At 37.4% G+C, this 26,315-nt stretch overlaps 1 protein-coding gene across 12 annotated transcripts in view; it reads right to left on the bottom strand.

The window, feature by feature from the left end:
- Positions 1 to 783: 783 nt before the first annotated feature.
- The window catches only part of LOC129129144 (uncharacterized), a 134,330-nt gene continuing 108,798 nt past the window's right edge, over positions 784 to 26,315 (bottom strand). For 11 of the 12 annotated variants that reach the window (XM_077180086.1, XM_077180096.1, XM_077180090.1 and 8 more), the window contains one exon: positions 19,223 to 25,581. The gene's annotated coding sequence lies outside the window, so the exon portion shown is untranslated. Of the gene's footprint in view, positions 8,523 to 8,935; positions 9,092 to 16,955; positions 25,582 to 26,315 lie in introns of those variants that run through there. The other variant, XR_013182768.1, reaches the window with a different exon arrangement.

The raw sequence follows: 26,315 nt of genomic DNA, 5'->3' as shown, positions 1-26,315 counted from the left end.
CTGTACGGACAAGAGTTCTTTATTTAAATTCCCAAGTGCTGTTAATGTAATATGATAATGCAACACAATTAGCTATTTCAGCAAACCTGATATTACCAAACCTTTTATTGCATGATGAAGTGCCATCTCCATTATGAAATTTCATAAAATACAATTCTCACATCAAAAAAAAATATATTTGCAATAGAAGGACAATAGAAATTGTTAACAAGATGATGAAGCTTCTGGAGCAGTAGTTATGTGGCTAAAAGGCAGTGATTGTCCCACAGTGCTTCTAAGGCAGGTTTCTGCAAGCAAGATCTGTATTGCAATGTTTTGTGCTAAATTCACTGCCAGTTCTGCCACTGCCAAGGACAAGAAAACTGATCATTTTCTTATCCTTAGCAATGCTGTGTAAAGATAAAATACACAATGGACAAGTCTGGATTTGCAAAGAAACTTCACAAATCTGCTGAGTTGTGAAAATATAGGAACCCATTCTTGTGCTGAAAGGAGAAAGGTTTGACTATTTCTGTATTGTTTTAGTGTGATGAACAGGCCAGTCAAGCTTGACCCATCTGTCCAGTTGCTGTTGCCAGATATTGGCCCTCATAGAGCTCAAAAAAAAATTATTTCCAAAAATTTATCACTCTTTTGGTTGAAATATCCAAAAAGCTCTTCTATTAGATATCTTTTTTTAATGATAGACCAATGAGAAAAAATCTCTGCAAGGACTTCATAGAGTTCTGATAGGACTCTCTATATTTTTAAGTCTTTGCCAATGAACATGTTTTCAAATAACTGGATAAACTGTAATAGGGATCTGCATCACAAAGCGTACTGTGACAGGAAACAAGGAAGAACTGGGACAGAAAAACAAAAGTAAGAGTAGGCTAGGGTATCTAATATATCATAGCTAAATTATCAGGAGATCCATACAAACCTAAAAAAAATCTAAAAACCAACAAGGAAAAAACTTGTCCTACTATGATTTCAAAAAAGTGTATGTACAGCATAAAAAACAGTAGAAACCTGGACTTCTACCTCAGTGCCTTTCTTGGAAAGAGATTTGAAGAGCCAGATGCTGTCCTCAAACAGAGAGGCTAATTATGGAGACTGATATATTAAAGCTTTAATAAGGGCTATTGGCAAGTAATTACCTCCATCAGTACTTCTAGACTTACATCATTGGAAATTATTGTTAAATGATGCCCTTTCCTGTCAGATGCATATCTATCAGGACAATGGTTTTCATAAAGCCGATTTGAAATTTTGGGCAAGGTAGACAGAGTCTATTGAAAAGAAAAAACATTTAATGAAACCAAGAACAGTACCTGTACTGTGTATGTAGATTGAAATCTTCAACCCATCCAAGTTGCTGAGCAGTCAGGAGTTAAAAGATATTTAATGGATTTCATCCTTCAGTGTATAATGGAAGTAATTTCTTCCCTGCAACCAGTAAGTCTGCAAAAGTTTTCATTAACTTCTCTTTACTACTGATAAGATCTAGAAGAGAAGAACTCGTCCAGCTGCTGAGAAAAACTGTTTAGCAGTCTTTCTGGTGGTTTTTTATTGTTACTTTTATTTCTCTTTTTTGTTGTACTAGCTAGTATTTTAAGCATATGATTACTGTTAGCATGTTTATTAGTACACAATATTATTTCATTAGTTAATATTATGCATCACAATACTTGAATAAAATGAAATAATCATGTTACTAAAGCATGGTCACGTACAGGTAAAATCCCTAAAAACAAAATTATCATTAAAGTCCACGTTTTATCAATATAGCTTGAACTTCAGTGTTTGGAAGTGCAAGTAGGCAGAACAGACATATGTACAGCTACAGGTACCACCAACCAATACGAATAATTCCTGCTCAAATTCTTATACTTTTTGTATGATTTTTAGCATTTTGGTGAATCTCTCTCTGACATCTGTAAATCTGGTCATAAAAGCAGCATACAATATATTTGAAGAGATCAGAGAAGATCAATTTCCACTAACAGAGAAAAAAAAACAAACCAACACAACTGCATCATTGTTAGTTTTCATTTGGGCTATTTTAATGGCATTATACAAGTCTGCACAGTTAGGCAACAGGAAAAATTTATAATTTTCAATGACGGAAACAATTTTTCATTTTGGAGATTTAATTATTTTAAATATATATGCATACTTAATTTTAAGTATCTTTCAAACTAATAAAAGCATGTCATGATTTTAAAAATAACTTCAAAATATATGTCACTGTTTCTATGGTACTTCATTAAATCCACTTTTCTAGATAAAGTTTTGAATATGAGGCTTTTGCCATGAGACTCTTCAAGGTGAAGGTGAATATGAACATTTTTTTGTCCTATTTTTCTTTGACCCTGAGCCAGTGTGATGAAACATGGCAGTTCCCTCCAAAAAGAGCTGGAAAAAGCTACAGAGGCTGCCTCTCACAAGAGTCTGATTCATGAATTTCCAGGATAGGCCCAATGTAACAAAATAATTGGTGTCTGATATTTTAATAGAAGCATAGTTGTTATAAGTGAGATTCAGTTTGTATTGAGTTAAGGTTGAGTTGATTATTATAACCAAGGGAAGGGGAGTTATTGTTTTAAGGGGGTTAGTCAATGTTCTTTACAAGTTCTAAAGAGTCCAGGATATAGTGGGGGGATGGTCCAAAGGGGCAGAATAACATCCGGAAACAGAGTCAGCGCAATGAAACCAGCACCGCGTAAGGAGATTGGACGAAAGACCTAACCAATCAGGCAACGCCCCAAGGAAATGATTGGTCAGGAATGAACAACAATAAAGACCAATAGGAACACCAGAAACAAGACAATCACGGCGTGGATCCAAAACCCACCAATTCTGGATCCGAAGGGGGGTTATAAAAACGAGAGTCAGGTAACTTTTGGGCTTTTTTGAGGAACTTGCTTTCTGGAGGCTTGGGTGTGTATGTGGGGTAGACGCACTGTTATTTTTTTTTTTTTGACTTGTTGCATGGGGGTCTGAGCCTATCTCAGGCCTTCTATCTCCTGTAGCTCTTTTTAAATAAACAAGAGCCTTTTTCTCTGAAGAAAGTCTGGCCTCATTTGTCCACAACATCTCCATGTTTTTTAGCCTCTCAGAAGGAATTCTCCACTCCACGTAACTTTGTCTCAATACCATGGGAACCAGCTGGATCTCTGTGTTTTCATACCATCTGTATGTGATCATTGACACAGGCACAGAAGTCCCACAGTCCAAGTGCTCTGCACTTCTGGAGCACTTCCCCAAGAATGAACCAAAGAGTTTGAGCTAAAGAAATGGCTGAGACTGAAGATTACTTCAGATGGTACAGTCCTGAAAGCAGCAAAAATACAACTGCAAGAATTTGAGGTATAAATAAATGAGAGTTGTTTATAAAAAAAAAAAAAATCAGATATTGAGTATATTTTCTTAATGGTATTTACAGGCACCCAGCAGGATTTGACGTACTGCTACATGCCACTGGATTTCAGTGGAAAGCAGAATCCAAGGCAGTGTTTTTTTAGATAGTATCTTGTATCTTTGATACAAGCCACACATCCCCATAGGAACAGATTTACAGTCCAAAATCTCTGATGCTGAAAACCTGACACACCCACTGCATGAATTTTAGGGAAAGTTTAGGTCAATTTAACACCATTCTGGCCACTGAGTATAGGAAGCTCAACTTCTGGGTGAAGCCTGTGGGAAGGTTCAGTCTCTGGGGCTGCTCCCCAGTGCAAACCCAGCACAGCAAGGTGGGCACCTGGGAGATTGACTTCAAAAGCAGAGTCAGGGCAAAGCCAGCAGCTCCTAAAGTGGACACATCTCACTTGCTCTGGCACTGCTAAGCTGCTCCTACTTACTCACTCCTCTGTGGCCATAGGAAGACAAAATGGCATTGTGAGTTCTTCCCTAAAATCCAGTCTAGTCTTAAATTTAAAGAAAATTGAAATTTTAGGTAACTCCTCTTATTGCATCCTAGGTAGTGCCAGAGTGTGCACAGAATCATTAAGTCATGGGATGAGCCATGAAGAAAACAAGAATTTCATTAACTATCCTGTAATCATTCCTGAAAGAATCTGTATTCACACTTGTTTTAAATCATTTATGTACCGCCACCACCAAAAATATCTCACAAAATATTTTTTAACTAAAATTGCTATTTTCCCTATCAGTTATGCTCAATGGCTAATTTTGACTGTTCTATATGTCACAATCTCAAGCAAACAAAAACAATAGTCAAGGGGGCAGCATGCAGAATACTTCATCTGGGGAAAAGATGGGGTAATACTCAGAAAGAACTTTTTTCCCTTGCTTCTCCTCAACTATCATTTTTTCCAGAAAGAAGTAATTTTTAAGGCACTCAGAAGAAATCTGTCTGAGCAGTCAGGCTATACTTAAAAACATATGTAAATGCCTATGGATAGACATGAGTGCCTGGAGTAAGTCATTTAACCCCAGTGCATGAGAGGAGCTCAGCTCAGGAGGGATTCTGGGGGCTCTCCCAGAATCTTAAATGCTTAAGTTATTGTTTACTTGGATCATGAGTATTGCAGTCAGCCTGTTCTGGAGGAAGGAATCTCTGAAGAAAAAACACAGTTTTGATGAATTTTTCTGTTAATCACAGCACTTCAGAGCACACTGAGCCCATCACAAACAGCCACACAAGGCAAGGCCCTCCTCTGAGGCCCACCACCTCCTCAGCATCCCTTCAGCCTCCATTCTCTGTCCTTAAGGGATGCTGGGTTCCCACTGGATTGCTTTCACAGAAAGCAGTGCTATTTCTAAGAGCCTTCAGGTTGGGTCTAGGAACTGAATGAATTTGTCCACATACTTTCAGTGGAAGAAGGAACTGGGACTTAACAGTTTTTCTTTTTTTGCTCTTCTTCATTTATAATTTACAGTCTTTGGCTCCTAATGAATATAGGTCTATATATAATTGCATTAAAATTATGAGATGTGTTTCAGCATTAATCATTTCATATATGTCAAAACATATTTTGGAAGCTGGCCAAAACAATATATAAATTTCAGTAATTTTAAAGGGTAACAGCAGCAAAGTATTAAATACAGTGCTGCAGCAATAAGCTTCTCATATAGTTCTTCCTCAAGATCCTGATTTAAATTCTGGTTTATCAATTAAAAAAACCACTACCAGCTTTGAAATTTTAATTTCCTTTTGAAATAAAGGTCTCATCTAGATAAAGCTGGTGTTGCTTGCCTCTCAATGCTCCCTACTTTCATTATACAGATTTTTTTTCATACAGCTGCTAAATCCTATTTTCACAAGAGAAAAAAAATTTGCACCTCCAATCATCAAAGCAGCATAATTTAGGCCTTTATTATGTCAGTCATGAATTGTCTTTCTTGTGAGCTCACAATGTCATAATATTCTTTCTGATTAATGAGGATCCTACAATTACAGGGTAGGAGCCGTCATGCTGTACTGCAGAGCCTGTCTAGAGGCAAAAATTACTGTTAATGCTAATGTGTTACTAGAGAGTTAGGGGTGGAATTATTACTGTCAGCAAATCCAAAGGGTCTGCACCCACAAGATGGATGGCTTTTGTCATTCCTGGAACACAGTTCTGGGAGGCCAATGAACTTTCACATGGGACCTCACCAATTCCCACTTCCACTTTTTGCATGCTTACTGCCCCTGCTCACATTAGCTGAAGCACCTCTGCCCTCCTAGGAGGCTGCCAGATGGGGGTGAAACAAAAGGGACCTAGAAAAGCCAGCCTGGCTAAATGGAAATCTATCACATCAAAACAAAGAAAACAAAGTCTTCAAAGAATAATCAGCTTCTCTCATGCAGGTGAAAGGCAATATCAGATCAATAACTATTTCAAATCAATCCTTTAATTGTTATAGGCAATTTGTTTCCTTTTTAGTTGCTTACAATGCATTTTCCCACCTGTAATCACAAAAAAATCAAAGTGATTTCACAAACCTATATACTTTATGGTACAGCCAGGGTGCTTATTTTACACCCATGTGTGATCCTCGTGATAGAAAACCCAGGATATTCTCTATAATTGTCTCTGTGACTCAGATAACTTAGTCCTATGACAAAATGGGAAAGGGACGTGACATTTTATGTGCTGCTCAACATTTCTAGAGAGTGCTTCAAGCTTTTTACTGTTTATTATTTTTCCACATCACTCAGTAGTACAAGCATATACTAAAGATCAAAAACATAGGACTTGAAATCTGAAAAACAATTTTTCCCTTTAGAAAATAAATACTCAGGATGGAAATGATTAAATAACGAGCAGCACAAGTGATGTCAAAAACCAAAGTGTCTTTGATGCTGCACTTTTAGAACACAATATCATCTTCCTTGAATCCTCCTCTTTTGTCACATCTCCTTATTTAATTTCATTCTAGTAGGATGTATCATGTTTGAACAACTCAAGTGGGGAGGCTCATTCCAGCTTCCAATATGTCAATGCCATTAACCGAACACATGTTTTGTAGTGGAAGAGACTGGTTGATGTAGCAGTACCGTCATTATTCAGCAGACAGACATCCAGCTGAAAGCCATTAACCCAGAGAAAACAAATGACTGCTCTCAGGATTTGCCCCTCCAAGTTTATGCTGCTGTAAAGAAAAACATTTAGTCCCGCACTGCAGTTCTCCAAGAGCTTTCTTAACAAAAAAAGCATCCCCTTCAAATGAACAAATCAGTTTAAATATATTTCTTTGCTTGGAAAGGCAATATATATTTAGGAAATTGTTCTAGAAAGTAGCTGAAAGCAGAAGCAAATAATGGTTTAAGGGTGTGAACAAATATTATACTGTTTCCTGTCACCTAAGGAGCTTCAAGCAGTCAGGAAGGGGAGAAGGAACAAAAACATTCTGACCTACAACAAGCTTTTTGAAGTTCTAGTTAAAAGTAATAGTCCGTGATATGCAGGAGTTCAAGAGAGTAGTTGATTCAGTAGCATTTCACTATTGTTAAAAATATCATAGAAATGGTACTAACCACAATATTTTAAGTATACTTAGTGATCTAATGATAGTCAACAATCAAGATTGTTAGGTAAATAAAGGACTCAGATTTGCAATATGCTGATGTTGCTAAAATCAGTGAGAGTTTATTACCTAATTGAACTAGCCATAACTAAGATTATGGTGGACTGCTTCATTTTATATGGCAAAATTACAAGAAAAGTTCACATCATAAACTCTTAGTAACTCAATATATTCCATGGAACAAATGAATTGTATAAACAAAACAAAAAAAATATTAATAGATTTTTCCAGTGGATTTCTTTTCTTGGGAAGTTTCCTGCAAAAGCTCCTGAGGAAGATGAATAATCCTCTATATTCCTTTGTAGCTCTTGGTAATACAAACCATGGTTTTGAAAATGTAAATTGATACACTGACTTTTCAAGAAAACTCTTCAAATTTATTTCTTTTGGAACAAAACAACTCAGAGGGAAAAATCTGTTTGAAGAGCAGGAGCGAACATAGGGGCTTCATAGTGAGTGGGACTTTTAGACTACCAATTTCAGAGCCCCAGTTCTGGTAAGTGGCACTAGTGAGTCTTTAGAGACAGTACAGTACCTGGCTAGTGAGCATACTCATGCCTTGCCTGTCCTCTAACATTTCCTAATCAGCAGCTTAAGTGTTCCTGAGCCAACAGTTGTATTCAGGGCAATGAACAGCAGCTGTCAGTGGATTGAGTTGCCATGAACTTGCCTGCCCTCTTTTGAAATCCATTTTGAGGGAGGAATCATGCAGTAAAACCAATAAGCAACGAGTACATTTTGAGGCAGAATAGCAAATGCCAACCATTGCAACTTCCCTCAACTGAGTACAGCCCCTCAGTGTACCAGACCTCATTTTGGGAAATATAGCCTTCCTCTGTGGAAGGAGAGACTAAAGAGACTCCTGTTAACTCTGTTAATCTTTCAATTTCCATTTTCATCTAGCAGTTCCAGTATAAGCATTAGAAAGGGCTCTCAAAATTGGCTTTAAATTTAGGCACTCTTAGAAGCCACTTCTTGGTTTATGTGTTCTTGTGTCACTGATGTCAGTGGAAATTCCTTGCAACTGCAGCAAAGCAGGCCTGGGATGGGCAGCTGCTCACCTCTGCATAGTGGGGAGAAGTGATCCATGTCCATCCTGCTCCTGGCCTCCACATTCATCATCTGCACTCCATAACACAGATGTTTATCCTTATAGAACAGCATCTCATTCCTTCCAATTGCACAAAGGGATGAACACCACAGCACAAACTTTTGTATTTCTGCCCCCACCCCCATCGTTGCAAATGATTATCCTGAACAATTTAATGCAGAAGATTGTCAAGCTTCATCTTCAAAAAAATTCAACCATTCCATTCCAATATTCTTCTGAAGGCTGTTCCACAACCTTCTGCAGGCTGCCTTCTCTTCCAGATGGCTAAAAACTGTCTTCTAATTATCAGCCTGAATTTATTCATGGGATCCATTTGTTCTTCTGCCAGTATTGTCTTGCAGCAACAAATTGTAGCCACAACTGAGTTGGGTTTGGATCAGCAAGTTGTAACCTAAAGATAAAAGGATCATTGTATTGCATTTGTTTATAGATTAATTTCCCGTATAGTTATTTTAATAAAAAATATGCAGTGAAGTGTTTGGAAATATAAATTAATTACATTGACAATTAAAATAATAACTTAAAAAGTTGTATGACAATAAGCAGTCTTCCCAAATTATAGTTATATTTAAATTATTACTATCTATCTATATATGTATATCTCTATGAGCTTATTATCTGTAACTTGTTGGACACGTGTTCTACAAAATCTTCAGTCATTAGTAATAGATTAATAAAAAATTTATCAATAATGTGCTTTGAGGTTATTATATAGAAAGTAAACTTATCTCACATATTAATCTGATGAACTGATTTTGCTTGTTAGAAGAACCCTTTGTATTCTGTTGATGTCTTTTGTAGTACCTGAGCCTTCAGCCGAGCTTGACCTTGCTCATCTCTGGGAGCTTTATTTCCTGGCTCCTGCTCCTGCTCCTCCATGGCAAGCAGTCATCCCTTACCCTGCTGCCCTCTTTCTCCTCTCAGGCAGTCACCATTTGCCTTCTTCACCTTCTTGTGCTGCTGATGGATGGATTCAGAGAAAACAGCTGGACTCTATTATAGCTTTGTGGCTAGAACCATTCTCATGGAAGACAAATAAACTCCACTGTCACTGATAAAAGGTTTTTGCTTCCCAAAAAAAATGCTTAAAAAAAAATTCCACCAGTTTTCCTAGATACCCTCCCACACCTGTTGGAAACTATGATTTTGCTTTGCCTTAAATTAAAAGAAAATGCCCAAATATGACAATATAGAAAAAAAATGGGTTATAAACAAATAATGTTTCCCGTAGGTCTGAGTTGCATTAATAGTGTGCCAGCATTTTCTTTCTTTCAAACATTAACTCTTGAAACAGGGTAATATTCCAAAAGGTATATTTTTATATACATAGTTATCTATAATTTAATCCCACAAAATCAATACATGATATGAAGATAAATAGTAGCAGGTCACTGGATTGACAGTTTGGTAATTTTTTAGAAATTTTTACAGATTATTTTGTAATACTTTTTGCCAAGGATATAACACTTAATTCCAACTTTGAGTCCAACATTTGGGTAAGTTTTGCACAGTCTCTCACTAAAAACATACCACCTCTTTAAGTTTTAAATTTGCTGTTGCTGAAGATGACAAGGACAAAGCAGAGACTTCCACATGACCATGCAAAGAAAGGCTGACCCTGGGCTTTTACATTTCCAATGGAATATAAGTGGCCTCAGTGGAATAGAATTCTAGAAAATAGGTGAAGCTCCCCTTCCCTCTCCTTCCCCCCATCAATAAAAGGATTCTGTGTGTGGTTTATTTTGCTCCTTAAAAAAAAAAGAAAATCTGCTCCCCATGACAGCCTGGGTTGTAAAAGCAGTATTTCAATTGGAAGATTTGTTAATTCCCATGAAAGCTAACTAGAGAGTCTCATCATTCACAGATGACTTGGACAATAAAATCTGTTTTCTGTCATTAATCTGGCACCAACTGGCTGACTGGTCACCTACAGTGAGCTGTGAGAGATGGGAAGTAGGGAACAGTCATGTTTATTCACCAGATAGTACTATGTAAAACAAACAGAAAATTATCTTGAGAAAACTGTGGAACACAGAGAAGTTCTTGTCCATTCAATGCAGGGAGCAAGGTTATTAATGTGATTCCTCAGAGCTTTTCCCTTACCCACAGTTCTGGGAAGGAAGACATTTTCCTCTCATAGGAGGAAAGAATGGAAAAAAAATATACAGAAGTTTGATAAAAGTACAAAGAATAAGCACTGACAAGTCTTTGAGGAACTACTTATTCATTAATAATATTTACTTAGCAATAGCAGATGTTCGAATGTCAGCTTTTCAGTGGTTTAATACAGAATCTACTTTAATGTCACTACAGCAAGCCCTCAGTATGGCTGTAGACTAGATGTCTGGGTTTAGAACCATGCCTCTGCAGGAACCCACTTTACTCCATGTGGACAACTTGAGAAGGCACCAAGCAGTTGGAGAAAGGACTTCAAAAGTGGTTTGAATTTAAGCTTTGCTGCTCAAGAATAAGCAGTTTGTTCAGTTTGAAATTTCCAGTCCCAAATGCCCTAAGGTTCAGGAAATGTGTTTGTTGGGCAGCACAGGGTTGCAGTACAGTACCATAGGCAATTCTCAGAAGGCAGAGTTTGGGCAAATTTATTAAAGCTGGCTGAAAGTGAGTAGAACTAAAACTGACATTTTGGCATGGCAAACTAGTACCAGACCACCACAGCTCGTTCACCTGAGGTCCACTTGACACCAAGAGGTTTTCTGGCAGTAAACCAGAAACTTGTGTTGGTTGCTGGATTTACAGATTTTTGACTTTGAAGATGGACAAAAGCTACAAAACCAGAAAAAATAAAGAACTCTGTACCTGTGGAGCTTGATTCCTCAGCCACCTCCAAGATAATATAGCTGTGAATACTTAGACTCAGCTAAACCTTTCAACAGGACTCCTCTAAATCCATATCAAAAGCAACCGGCTGGTCACACATCCAGAAAAAACCAAAATATGCGACAAGAAGTGCAATTTTCCATCCTACATTTCAGAACATTCTGCTGTACTGTGAAGTCCTCAGCGACATTACTCTATGCTAAAAAAAGGTGGAGATGGGCACCAAGCCCAGCAGTAGCCAAGATATTGTGTATTTTTCCTGAAGTACAGGATGCCCTGGGCATTTGTGCTGTGCAGGAGCTAAGAGCCTAAGGGGAAATCTTCCCTGTGTGTGTGAGGCTCTCTGCACTTTTCTTTTTTACTTAATTGAGCAATTTTTGCCAAAAGTGAGGGAGAAGAGCTGCTCATAGTGAGTGGAGGTGTTGGCCAGATGAGTGTTGAATACAAAAGAGGCTGTGAGTCCAGGACATTCTCCCCTCTCAAACACAAAATAGACTCAGGTGGCTAACAGGAGCTATTTTTCTTCCCTAGCAGTCTTCGACTCCAGGGTTATTCCTCACAGAAGCAAGGACTCCCACCTGATCTTCTTTCGTGTATTTTTTGGGGCTGGCTTCCCCCACAGACATTCCATGACTAGTGACTAGTTTTCAAGTTATGACTCAAGACCTTTGCATGAAAAAAAAGACTCTAAGAGGTTCCTGCATACTTACTTTAAATAAGTATTAAACTGCAGCAATTGTAGCTGATTTTGTTCACTGCACTGATGAAGCCTAGCAATAAAGCTTTTTTTTTTTTTCTGTTCATTATTAGCATGCACTTGGTGAGCTAATTTTTCAGTTCAGCAGGATTAATTGCAGCACTCTAAAGGAAACATCCTACACAATAGCAACTCAGTGTGTATGGCAGTGTGTGTTCAGTCCATTTCTTCTAAAACATACATAAGCACAGTAATGTCCTTTTTTTTCTTTTATTAAAACAAATCCATTCAAGAAATGGGAGTGTTCCATTCCAAGCAAGACAAAGCTCAAAAGAGAATACAGTGAGTATATCACAAAGGTACTGATTCTTCCAGGAAGTATATTGGTTCTCTTGGAGACTGAATTTTCACTGAAACAAAATACATAAGTAAGAAAACAGCTTTGTGCTGTGGTTCTTCTGGCACTTACAGAATATTATATAGTAAAAAAAAGAATTAAGGATTTTGAGCTGAAGACAATTATAACCTCAGTCAAAAAGCAGGAAAAAATTAAAGGAAAAGAACAGTAGATGATGGAGTTTAAGTCACTCCCTTTTGCCAAGTCACTGGCTTGGCAAAAGAATGTATTAAAGGTAGGAAAAGCTCCATTTTTTGTGAACTAAAATTAAGTATCAAAAACCAAAATAATACTTGGCTTCATAGAAAAAGTTATTACAATAGTAATGCTACACTCTTCTACAGTGGTTTTTTATCTTTAGGTGTCAAGGCTTCTTATAGTATATGCATATAAGTATTATTCAATAGTTTAAAAATGCACAAAGCTTGCTAATAAAAAACCTTATTTTAAGAGTGCTCCTCATCCTTTTAAACAGACCTAGATAAAAATGTGACCCACAAGGCCTAAATTGCCTCTTGCTTGCATAGGCATACAGAAGATTTGCTCAAATTAATCCCACAGAGACCTCAAGTGAACCAAAACAATTGAATGGCCTAATCACATTTACAGAAAACATTAAAAGGATAAGGAATCAAAAAGCTGGCCCAAGTATATGGAAATTAATAGAAAGCTCTCCTTTTTATTCCCATCCTAGATAAGAAGGTGAAATACCTACCAAAACAATTGGTGTTTGGAACACACAATATCCATGAACAGAAAGACCTCTACTATTGCACATGTTTAGAAGTTAGGAAGACAGATATGGAAAAGCAGTCAAATCCCTAGAATTAGTAAGGATTCCATACAGAAAAAAGATCTTTTGATTGTGGGACTTGCAGTCAGCACCAAGAGATACTGAACAGTTTAAAGACAAAAATAAGATGAGAAAGATGAGCACATCTGTGCCAATACAGAGTCAAAGCTGCAACTGCTTTAACCAGAAGAAAACACTTTAAAGAGGAATCACAGCCATCTAAATACTGAGAAATAAAAGTTCTACTACAAACCTCACGTACCTTTGAGGGTGAGTCTATAGCAAGAAGGAGTTCCAGGCCACACATTAAGATTCTACAAGTTCCTTCAAGACATGTGTTGTACCATGCAAAGGAAAGGAAAGACTGCAACTAATCCTATTTTCTGCCTTCTTCAGCTGCCACCTTCAGACAAGGGCATATGCACAGTGACTTGTGCTCTAGTCTTCCAAGTGTCTAGCTATGGCAGCATGCTCTGCCCAGTAACACATTCCAGAAGACCCAGGTAGACTTTAATAACTTAGCTGAGACTAAATTTAGCTAACACTTCTCATTGGGTCATTCCCAATTCAGGGATTAACTCTCCAGGGAAAGAAAGACTTTATAATATCTAACAGGACATCCAAGCACAAGAGCAGTTGCTATTTTTCAGACAGTTCCTTATAGCATATTTGTGGGCAGATTAGAAATTCTTCTTAAATTTTATTAAGCAGAAATTGCATAGAGGCATAAAAAATATTAATTACTGTCTTCTAAACCAAATAGCCTGATGGCAACAGGAATCCCACATCCTCCTCTAACTGGTCAAGCCAAAGGTGTCTCCTGTTACTGGTTTCCTGATCCATTTGCTCCAAGTTTTGATGATAAGTGGACAATAGGCCCACCAAAAGTTTGCATTTAGATTACAGGCTTACAACATTTACACAAAAGTTGTCGAGGTTCAAAAGCTTGGCTCATAAGCCAAGCAAGTTCTTGGAATTTAATTCTACTGGAAAGCTTTTAGTAAGGAAGACTGGAAGACTGGTCATCTTTTTGAAGAGGATGGGTAAACCCTACAAAACAAATGGATTTAATGTGAAGTATGTTTCCTTCATGAATAACTATGCAAACAAATCTATCATTGACTTAATAGGAGAAGGGCGAGCCTGTAAACTAGAAAACCAATTAAATGTTTCTTGTTAATTGGATCTTCCTTCTCTGGGAACAATATCTCTGATTTTTTTTATTCCTTTTTACAAATGAAGCTGGGGCCTGCAACTTTGCAAATTCTTTAATCATGCAACTAACCACACTATCCATTATGTACAGCACAGTGCATATTTGATCAATAGCGCTGGTTTTGTTAATGCTACATGAACTAAATAAGTGGGAAGAAAATCCTTCAAATTTTGTGGGTATTTTCAGTTGCTGAGTCAGAAAACAAAATAAGGTCTAACATCTGCTTTTATTTCTTGTTCAGTAAAGCTTGCATCTCCCTTCAGGACTAAGAGCAAGCAAACTGCTGCTAACCATGATAATTACACAGTACTCAGCATGGTGAGTAGAATAACGTTGTAATTGTCCAAGGGTTTGAACAATTTGGACTGATTTTGTATAGTGTATAATTTACAGTAAAGATTCAGAATGTGTTTTCTTTGCTTCAAGAACACTTTCATCCTTTAGCTTTGGATTATTATGCATGAAGAAAAGCATCCACAATCAAATTCAATCCAGATGAATAACATCTGCAAAAATAGAACCATTTATTTTATTGACATTTACATTTACATAATTTTATCAGTGTCTGATTTTGCTTGTGACAGTCAAGGTAATATAAAATAACCAAGACCCCACGGAGTCATTCAGACAAAATAAAAGTATGCAAACACTTGAAATTTTACTGTAAGCAAAGCAAATTAGTGACAGTGACTGAAGCCAGGTGAAAGGACTCAAGAAAATATTAACAAGCTCCATGCTTGCATATGGTTTATTTTCCTTCATGAGGTCAGGGCCAGACTCAGTCCTGTGCGGCCACATATTTAGACCCTTATTCTGCAAAAATCCAAGTGTTTATTTTTACACACTGAAGAGTCACTATGAAGCAACTGGGACTAATAACAATTGAGAGCAGTTATAAATCAGGGCCCACATAAATTCTGAGTATTAGATGTGGTGGTGCATAGCAGAGGGAACAATGAGTACCACAGCCATCATCATTGCCACTGCATGTAAAGCAGCAGCAGCATGACCTAAAAGTGTTCTAGCTCTTCTCAGAAAGAAATGAACAGTTCATCACTGGGAATGTACAGTATCATCCTGTATGAGACACAGACAAAAATCTTTACAAAAAATAATCAGAAGTCTTAACAGTGGTTTGTTTTCTATGGATTTTAGACCTTTTTTTTTTTTTTCTGGAATTGTTTCGATCAGGGAAGGCAAGGGGGAAATGGTACTAATGGGAGATGGGGGGAGAAAATGTTTTTCCATCAAAAACTATCTTGAACATTTTCCTTCTTGACTTGAAACAGAGATTTTTCCTCTCAGAGATTCCACTCCACTCTTATTTTGGTGAAAAACGGAGACACAAAACCTAGTAGGATTTCTTTTTTCTTCTGTTAATGTTTCATGGCTGCTGTCTATAAAATGAGAATAAGAAATACCTACCCCAAAGGCCTCCAATGGAAATTATATAAGTACAATTTATGGGCCGCTTTCATGAAAGAATTTAAGATAAATATTCCAAATAGTTACAAAGTTATATCATAGCATGGAGTAAGTCTAGCAAAGAATTGAGTACTGTTTCTAAATCACAGGATTGTTGCCAAAATGACCTTTCTAATGCTACTGAATTCGTTCCTGTTAGAGAACTTAAAGAGGTGATCATACCAGTTGCCAGGTTTATATACCCCCTCAAAACAGCATTAGGTTAAACACTAGATCCAATGTCTGCTTTGCTAAAAACTAGTCAGTAGAGATACACAACAGACAGTTCAAAAATTTCTACATTAAATGCCTTCCAATGTTTCTTCAGTCCTTAAGGCAATATTTTATTTCTACTATGTAAAACTGAAAAAAACCACCCACTTTTTAAATTAGCATTAAGTCCAACAGCTAGGGTAACTGTAAATGAATTTGACTTTACACTTGTATTTTATATATCTGACCTTCAAGTGTGTCACACAAAGTCATTCAAAAGTAAGATTCACAATATAATTTTGACAAGTGTCCTATCAAAATGGATATCATAGCAGTTTCTGGATATAATGTATCAGTGTTTGTTTATGCTTAGACAGCTTTATCCAGTACAATGGAAAGGGAAGAAGAAAGGGAATTTGTATATAAGCTGGTATCCTGCTTCTCATTGTTAACAAACACCACTCAGATCTGGAAAGCAAAGCTGTGAGTCCTTGGGACTAGGTGACCTTAACATTCAGAAACGGATTTTTCAATTAATTCAATATTCATCCTTACAATGCATTTACACTGCAATATTGCAAGTCAAAATTTCAGACAAATCTCAGTTGCCAACAGTTAGTCTGACAAACTTTAAAGCAGATGCTGCCAAATTTAACAATAAAAAGTAAGAAAAAGGAAGAAAATAAGGATTCTTGGCTTAAGGAAGTTTTCTCCTCATTATAGTTCTGGGGAAATTATTTCCTTCTTGCACTACTTTTATCATTACCCACAGCTCAAAAACAAGGTGATGAACCTCTAGGAACAGAAGACAACAATTTGAGTTGCTTTCCAAACTATATTCAGCTTCCAGGACATGGATTGCACTGTTCTCTTCTTGAGGGAAAACTCAAAGCACAGATGCAAAATCAAATGGTCCCAAACTGACTGCTGTGCTCAGCAGCAGTGTTTATCCAACACACATCAGACAGAGGACTTCCTGAATTACATCAGACCCACAGCATTTACTCCAGAGGAGGCTAAAAGCTCCTTCCTGACAAAAGAGAGCAAGACCAAATGAAAGACAGCACTCAGATCTAGGCACAGAACATTTTGGGAGATACAGTTCCAATGAGAGATGAACATGACATCTTTTCTTGTCATGAGCACTAACAACAAGAATGTCACCGTAGGCCACACTCTCCTTTGGTGTTGCTAAGCGATTAGATTTACCTATATATACAGTAGAGTTGCATATTCATTGATGGTCCTGTGTCAGGTCCTGGCCTCTGGTGTATTTTTTGCACACTTCTGCAGCAGACTCTGCTGGTGAAGGAAGCAGACTCTGCTCTAAACCACCAAAGCACATCATCACAAGAAAGAATAAGTCCACAAACAAGTTACCAAACTAAACTGCTCACACACATCCTTTCTTCCCTAAAAGGATAAATTTTATTTTACAGAATACACTCTATCCTGGTGCACCCAGGGCACAGGTCACCCTCTCTATCCCAGGGAACTGATGTATAGCTCCCAAAATGAGGGAATGTACTATATGTGTGGAGGACAGATTGTGGGAGGGAACATCTCTCCTTCCCACTAAATAGAAGCACTTAATCAAGGTGTTTCTGGACACAACAGGAAACCAAATTTTAAGTTGGCCAAGGCTTACCTTAATACAAATAAAATAACTAACATAAAACATTTGCTTCCTTGGCTGCAGAGGCAATTGAGTAGAACTTAGGGAATATGCTTTTCAGACACCCGAAATCCTATGTTCAATCTTAAATTTGTTTAATTTGTATCAATCTCAAATCCATTCCAGGGAAGAGAACAAGAATCAGAAAAACTCGAAAGTTAAATTTCCCAAAGCTCCTCATGTTCTGTCCACCTCTGACAGATTTTCTGTCAGGAGGATTTGACTTTTTATTTGCCTGGTATTTGCATTCCATTTCTTTAGCAAGACTGAAGTTCCTTTTGCTTGAGAAAATTGTAATCACAAATTTAGGACATTCCACAGTGTTAAAAAAAAATTAAAAACAAAAAAAACCATACTGAAGTTCAGGAGGGTTGGGATCTAGTCCAGAAAACTTGATTGCAAAGCAGGGTTTTATTTATGTCAGCTTTGCAGAAAGCAACATTTCAAATTCTGATAGAAGACCATTATATCTAGGTTCTACATTAAGCAGTCTGTTGTCTGGAAAATTATGTCAGTGAAAAGAAAACTGTTTTCTTAATTATCTCAACCCATTCTAACCTCCATGGTATTTTTATTTTCTTTTTTTAATGAGGCTCAACCTGCGCAGTTCAATGTGGGTTTATTTTCTCAGAAAGGGAACAAAGAAAGACTGGGGTACTTTTATTATGTGATTAAATAATGGAGTTGTGAAGGGTGGTTTTTTTTTGGAAGACCTTAAGAATACATGCAACAAAGTATGTCCCAAAAGGCAGAATACAATTGCTCACAGAGAGATTTCTCCTGATAATTTTTTTTCTGAGGATGTGATTTTTCTGGTAGAGTTAAATAATCCTTTAATGTGGACATTCAGTAATGGAAAGTTTAACACTTGGCTAGGCCACTGCTACATTGAAAGACTACATCATGTCAGGTACACAGCTTCTCTAAATCAGCATAACTTTCCTGAAAACACTCCAACAGGACTTCACTGCTTTACAGTAGCTAGAGGCCTAGATACAAATCTTCCAGGTACAAAACACCCAACTAAAATAACCCTCCTCTCCATTCCTAGAAAAGCCTTGATTCATAGGTACTTGGAATACACAGGAGGAGGTCAATACCTTTTTGCCTTCCTCAGTCATGAAAACCCTTTATTTTACTCAGTTTATTTTCAGAGAACATGCTTGAGGCAATTAAATTTGAAACCCATTTGGTGAAAAACCTTATCCTCCATCACCTTTCTCCTGCAGTTAGCTTTTTCCTGTTTCATGCAACATCGGTAGGAGGCACACCATGCCAATCCCACCTATCCACCTCTCTAAACACAAAACTTCTGAGGTTCAGTTATGTATTTCACAAGGGAATTTGAAAGAAACAGGACATTAGTTTCTGTAATGCCAGGAAAAAAGGCATGAAACAAGAGAAACCAGTTCTGATTTTTTTTTTTTTTCAGGAAGCTACAAATGGTCTGTTAAACAAGTGACTGGCTGAAGTCACAGAGTGCTAATCATTGATCCCTAACAGAAAAAAAGCTCCCCAGCTATGTTAAAACCCAATTTTTATGTCTCTCCAGACACCACAAATGAGCTATTAGAAATAGTACATCTCTCCATAGCAAGAACAAAGAACAGGTAGCTCCTAAGCACCTGATTTGATCCTCTTGGAAGCATTTGATGCAGATCTGAAAGCTCCTATCTCAGTTTGGGATGTTCTTTGTTTCAAGAATCTGTTGTATGTTGTGTTATTCACTGGTGTGTTTTGTAATGCCAGGCACAATGCAATGAGGGTATTTCAAATTCACATGAAAGAAACAGAAGCTGACTTTGACTTTAAAGCCATTGTTTTATTACTGGAAAGCTGTGTTTTGGAGTGATTACGCAAACATGAATCAAAGATTGGATCTAACAAAATCTGCAAGGTGGTACAGCAAAATAAGGATTCTGATTTACATATATTGCTTGTTGCTACTTGCACTTCTGACTCCAGATTCAAGTGCCTAGTATGCCTTATAGCCATGATTCTTAAAGTTAAAATAAATGTTAAATAAATAAATAAATACATACATACATCATCTTTGTTACTTTTGAACCATGCAAGACTGGTTGTACACAGTGCAGGCAGAGAAGCTCCATGCAAGGCTCTGCAGAACAGTCTTAAGGGCAAACAGCAGACTGAACCAGACAAATCAATTTTTTGACAGAAGTAACACATATGAAAAGAGCAACCAAGAACCTCAGCCACAGGCCACCAAAAGCATTAAAGCCTTTTTTGCTTTATAAATTAACATGGATTATGAAGAATATAAGGCTTTCATCAATCCACAAATAAACCTGGAAGAAGTTTGTGCTAAGTTTTAGGTAATATAAAATTATTAATTTACCTATTCATTCTCATTGTGAAGTATTAGAGCCCCTCATGGCAACATTTTCAGTGTTGAACATTTTTATATATTTCAATGACTTTTAAGAAGTCTTTCCATTACAGTTGTCCCCCCTCCTTAAGGTATGTATATATGTATTTGGCTTACTGAAAGGGAGACGTGTGGAGAAGTTTGTATACATTCCAGCATTTTCATAATTTGCTGGAGATATAGCTCAGCTCAAATGCATTTCCAGTGAGACTGATGTAGTTGAAAGCAGTGAGATTTTTTGAGCCTATCTGCTATAACACAGCACAATTGTCCCCATCTGTTTAAATCTACAGTTTCACTCAGTGAGGAGCAAAGACGCTGGAGCGTGCACACACAGTGGTCACAATATGTGCAGTAAGGAACTTTATATGGGAGGCTCTTGTCACAAAGTGTATGAGATACTTTTTGTATCACATAATCTCAGTAAAATATGTGGGGAGACAGCAGGGAACACCCTCAGTGGAAAGAGAAGAAAAAGAGACAGTGTAGCACATAAGTGTGAAAATATTTGATTTGCCTATAATAGTAGCCTTGACTTTTCATTTCAATTTCATTTATGAAATTTCTTTGTGCAACTGTTCTTAGAACCATACAAGAGTCTAAGTACCTAAAGTTAAAACTTTATGTATAAAAACTACTGCTTCTACTTTTAATGCTTTGAACATGTTAAATACCTTTGACACTTATCCTCCAGTGTATCAGTTTCCTACCAGAAAAATCTGTCAATCTATAATTAAAGAGTAATGTGGGAGATCCTATGGCAATTGGCTTGTACTATTTCCAGCATTAAATTATTTTCTTTAACCTGACTTCAGTTTTTTTTATGATCAAAAATACCCATCATAGCAGGAAAAATCTCTTTTCAGAGCTTAAGTACTACTAATATTATCCAGGCAAATACCAAAGTTTCAGAATAGTAGACAGGTCATCTTCCATAGGCTCAGTTCTGTACTTAATTATGCAGAGATCAATGGTGTCCTTGGTATACATCAGAAATGTGGATAAATGCCACTGACAGTACTAATGCCTCTAGATTTATTCATGCAGCCCAAAATACAAATAGACAGAATTTTTTTTTCTGAGGTTGTTCAACTTTAATTTATCAAAACAGATATTTTCACTCCTTCTAATCATCCATTCTCACTGATGTTTCTCAGGCAGGTAATTTATGCTATTATTCACATGCTTAAAACTTCCAGCAACTCAGTAAGCATCCATTCCTTCAGTGACAAATTGTGTTAAGAAAAAAAGCACAGTAACATCAAAACCAATTCCCAATACAGTGATGTTCCATCAGAAAGAAATTGCTTCATTTTTTCCTTACAAAATAATCAAGAGAAAACAAAGAAAGTGAATGAAAAATGTAAAGTTGACACAGGCCTAACATACATTGTTTAAAAAATTATGATGAAAATCTAAACTGGAAGAGACATCTTCATTGAAAGAAATTCACAAATAAACACTGATTGCTCCCTAAAGACTTTAGACAGGTAGAACACAAAGGTAGAATGTTTAAACACATTTAAAGAAGGATACATATGATGAAGAGGGAAAGAGAAATAAACTATATGGCAAATGAAGAAGATCCTCTTTGTTCCACATTTAAAGCATCACATCCTGAGAAATTTCAGCTAATAGCCATGAATTATAGAAAATTAGTTCCATATATAGGGTGGAAAAAGCATTTGCTGACCTTTACAGAAATTCAAATCACAGAATGATCACATATACATATTAAAAGGGAACTTAATCTATGAAACAGAGTTGCAACAAACAGCCTTTGGGAGGAAAATTATAGTTGCACTCATGAATTCTCCCAGGCCAGTCTTCAGCACTCTAAATCATTATAGCAGAAAAGAAACACATGCTGGGGATCCTACTATCCTCCACCAGGACACAGCCTCCCACCTTATGTGTGCGTTTCAGGGAGAATACTCTTACTTACTGCTGTACACACGTGGAATCCCCAGAAGGACTAAGGTGAATTTTATAGATAGCAGCTGAGCTGAAATAGTTTAGAGGTGGCAAAAAGCATTTCCTATTTAGTTAAGACAAATATAAGAAACCTAAATAACAGGACCACACCAGACACAGACATCAAATATATTCTTGGTTGTTTCTGTGCCCTGGGCATCCAAGGACCCCAAAGGCTTCTGAGTAGTGGACAAGAAGTTCAGAACCTGTGGAACAGAACAAACTGGAGAGAAACTTCTGTACCTCCATTTCTGGATGGCTTCAAATTGCCAGTAATGAATATGCCTTCAAAATTACCATGTCATTAAATTTCCTGGAGAACGGGAAATGCTAAAATATGCTACACCAGAAGCAGAAAATACAAATTATTTTTTCAATTTTTATTTGAAGGACCACATCCCACCTTAAGCAGTAATGTTGCTTCTGATTCTTTAAGCAAAATTAGTTCCTGTTTTGAATATTCAATGATTACTGTCTCTATTTTTAACTTGAGCTTATACATTTCCTGGAAGATTTTTTCTTGACATGATAATCAAGTTATATAATGCTTTATGGACCACAGCATACAAAAAATGCTGTTTTAAACAAAGAGGGGCTGTAAAGTTTCTGACAAATTTTGTGTGCGATTTCTAAGGATGAAAACACTCAGCTTTTTTTTCTTACTAACAGGTTTTAAAAACATCTATATGGTTGGAACAAGTTTGGATTTATGTAAGCAGTGATAACAAGACTAAAGCACACCTCGGACAGAGGAAATGCATTTTTTTCATTTTCAGAAAAACAAGGAGAGTCAATACACTGTATCTATAAGACACTTATCCTGTCATTATTTTCAATAGAACTGTATAGCTATGCATGTTCATCTTCTGCCTCCTCAGTCCTTAAGACTTTGAGGTTGCTACTGCTGCTGTCACTTGAAATGATATCAGAGATTTAGGATCGCAGTCACTCATTGGAGCAAGAGTTTTGGAAGTTTCCAACCCACTTACCTGGCAGGGACACTCTTAATCAAACGGGGCTGAAGATAACAAGTGGGTGGGGAACTGCAAACTCTATCCACCCCCAGAGAACTTTACATTCCCCGCCTGTCTTTCCTATGTAGCAATTCTCCATGCTAGTGTTGAACCAAATTCAAGGAAGAGGAATGATGCTATTTTTACATAGAGCTATGCATCCTTCTAAGTTTCAGCTTCACATTTCTCTGAAGAAAGAATAGCTCATGTGACTTAATTCTACAGGCAGCTGAGAGAAAAATCTTTTCTGTCATGCTTCATTGTGAATGACAATGCTTATAATATGTCTGTAAGATGTAATTTTTTCATGTCAATAGAAATTCGATATTCATAATCTAAGCAATAATTATCCTTTGTAAATGCCCTTGTTTTTGGCTTCCACTCTTATTATGGCTGTTTAAATTCACCATCTCCAGCCTGTAGAGAAAAGAAATGCAGCTATTTATTCCAATGAAGAGATGAGAAAAGAGATTTTTGTTTTATGGAAAAATGTAAAAGTTGGAGGGGTTAATACAATTAGCCTGATGCTTGAGGCCCTTCCTACCTTCAAGTTTATTTCTAGTGTTATGAAAAAAACCAAAAATGTATTTGCTTTAATGAGGGGGAGGTTCTATTTCTTTCATATATAATTTCATTTATTGTTTACACTTTTATCTGCTTAATTTTGTAGGGTGGACTGTATGACTTCCTCTTTGAATAGATTCTTCACTGAAAATAGGTTACCAGGTTGGAGAAAGGCAATTGACTTTGATTTATACCCTCTAACTAAAAGGCATGGCATCACATTGTGTATATGTGTATAAGTGATTGGTACAGAATATGAGGTAGGGTGTTAGAGGGGATTTCCATTCAGCTGCTATTGAACAGCTGACCTAAAGCCTGAGGACTCTAACTTGATATTTCTAGCATTATACATGTGTGTAGCTTTGTCTTATCTTCTTACATTGTTACACTTAAGGCTGAAGGGAAAACATACTCTGAGAATTCTTTATCTACCTCCTTTATCTACCTCCTTTTCTATTTTATTCATTACCAAGAGTTATGGGAAAGCAGACTTTTGCTCTCACTCAGCATACCTGTGTGTTCCAGATTGCAAGGCAAGTTGTTTTCCATTACCATCTGTATGGCAGATTACCTTTGTCAAGTGGGCAGTTTGCTTTATCTCTCTCTTTGAGTGACCACAATCACACCTCCCTCAGGAGGGGACATTGCTGATAACAGACTATTGTATGTCACTGCATGGCTGATAAGAATGACAACATCCCATTGTGAGATGCTCCACCCAGAGGGAGGAGCCAAGCATTGCTACCCAGATATAATCCAGAGGTTTTTGAGACGCCAGCAGGCCTTTCTCCACTGGATTCCCCAGAGGTACAGCAGCTGTCTCTTCTTCCACTGGATCTTCAGGGGAAGAATACATCCTTCTCTACAGATTCCCCTTGCTCCAACAGAACCACACCTGACACTTCAGCAGGACTGCAGCCACATTTCCAATTGGACTGCTACCAACACCTCACAGGGTGTCAGGTTGGGTTCTGACTTTGTCAGTGTTGTTCTAGTGTACTGCACTGTTTATTTTATCCTTTCTTTTTTTCTTCCCTATTAAAGAACTGTTATTTCCTGCTCCCATATTTTTGCCTGAGAGCCCCTTAATTTAAAATTTATAGCAATTCGGAGGGGTGGGGAGGGTTTACATTCTCCATTTCTGGGGAGGCTCCTTCCTTAGCAGACACCTGTCTTTCCAAACCAAGACACTGTGCAAATTAAAAGCCATTTCAGTCCAGCACACATGATAGGCAAGTGGGCAAGCAATGGCTTTCAGCTGACCTGCAGCAGGAGATCCCACAGTCAGACAGGTTGTCCTTGCCCCTGTCTCTCCCCAGCAGGGAGCTTCCTGGATGCTGTCACAACAGGTTTGGCAAACCTTCTGGCCCTCTGTTGTTTTTCCTTTGTTAGAAAAGCAAAAGCTCTAAAAGAAGCACAAAATTTATACAGTTTACACAGAAAGGGAAAAAAAAATCTGGTCTTTCATCCATCATAGAGATTGCTGTGCTGAGGTTCACTGGGAATTAAAAAGGTGTACAAGGCAAGATATCCCAATCATTCACCCCTCTGAGATTAACTACATGTCCAGCTGCTTCTCTGACAGAAATCCTTCCTCTTTTCCTCTTAGTGTATCCCACTTGGCAGATGAGATGAAAACTTACCAGAAATATGACAAAAAGTAAACAGGGTGACTCTCATAATTCTCTCATAGGCCACACTGGCAGGTCCTCACAAAATGGTAGCTACCTCTTCTAGGAGTAACCTACCTTTGCTTAAATGGCTCCCTTTCCATAGCAGAGTTAACCATCTATAAATATGAAACAAGTGCAATAATTAGTAAAACTGTGCTGTCAAAATGCTTTGCACACAATACACAAATAGGATGTTTACATTTAGTACTTTTAGCTGAAAGTACAAGAACTTTGTTACTAAAACATGGTGCTTCTAAAGGCTTCTCCACACTCTAGCTTGGCAGGATAAATGGGAAGTGGAGATGTCAAACTGCTTTCTTCCTCCTGGAAGTGACAACGTCATATGCAGACTTGGGATCAGCCTTCAAATTTTACTTTTCCTGTGCAAAGTGATTTCCCTTGATCAAAATGAAGATTCCAGAATCTGTTCCCAAAACTTTGCTTTCTCAGCTCTTCATCTCAGGTGAGACACCTTCCAGCAAGCAGCTTTATATGCTTTATCTCTCTCTTTGAGAGAGATAATCAGTCCCTCTGGTGAGCTTGAAAGCTGCAAGAAAGGCCATTATGTGAGTGATTCCCCCACCACAACAGTTCCTCTGCCTTTCCTGATTCTGACTTCCTCCCAATGCTCCTACTGCTTTTGGTCTTTTTTCTGTATGTAGTCACTTGTTGTTCATTGCTATAACTATACATTTCGGTCTCCTGAGAGAATATATCTGGACAGTGTGCTGCTGTGTGTCATGTCTCACCCACACGGCACCACTCAGGAAAATTCATCTGAATTATCCTTTCAAGTGCATTAGTTGAAGCACATTAAAAGCCTAGCATAAATGCAACCTAAATTTGTTTTAGTTTAATATGTTGCAGAAACAAATTAAGCAAAATTAAATTAGTCCATGTTTTTGTTGGGTTTTTTTAAAATATGTGATTTCACAGGGCTGTAGTATGGTTTACCTAAGGTACCTTCAATTTACATCTTTGTTAGTCTGCACAGGCAAACCCTTATGATCCAGGGATTAATATCCAAGACAATTTTTCTATACATGCAAGTTCAGGATCAGGGCAGTTTAGCTGATGAAAAAAATCAAATCACACAAAGTACTGCTTACAATTTTCCATTCAAATATGGCTTCCTGGACCCTCAGTACAGGGAGGGTCATATCACCGTATGGGGACTGAATTCCCAAGTTCTTCGTGCCTGTCTCTGACCTCCACTAAGACAATCTTCTTGTGGAAAAAGATGCATATTAAAAAAAAAATAATCTTCAGAAAGGTGGCATA

This window comes from Agelaius phoeniceus, chromosome 1 (assembly GCF_051311805.1).
Source record: "Agelaius phoeniceus isolate bAgePho1 chromosome 1, bAgePho1.hap1, whole genome shotgun sequence".
NCBI lineage: Eukaryota > Metazoa > Chordata > Aves > Passeriformes > Icteridae > Agelaius > Agelaius phoeniceus.
Note: the sequence above shows the minus strand (reverse complement) of the source record. Positions and strands in the feature narration are given on the sequence as shown.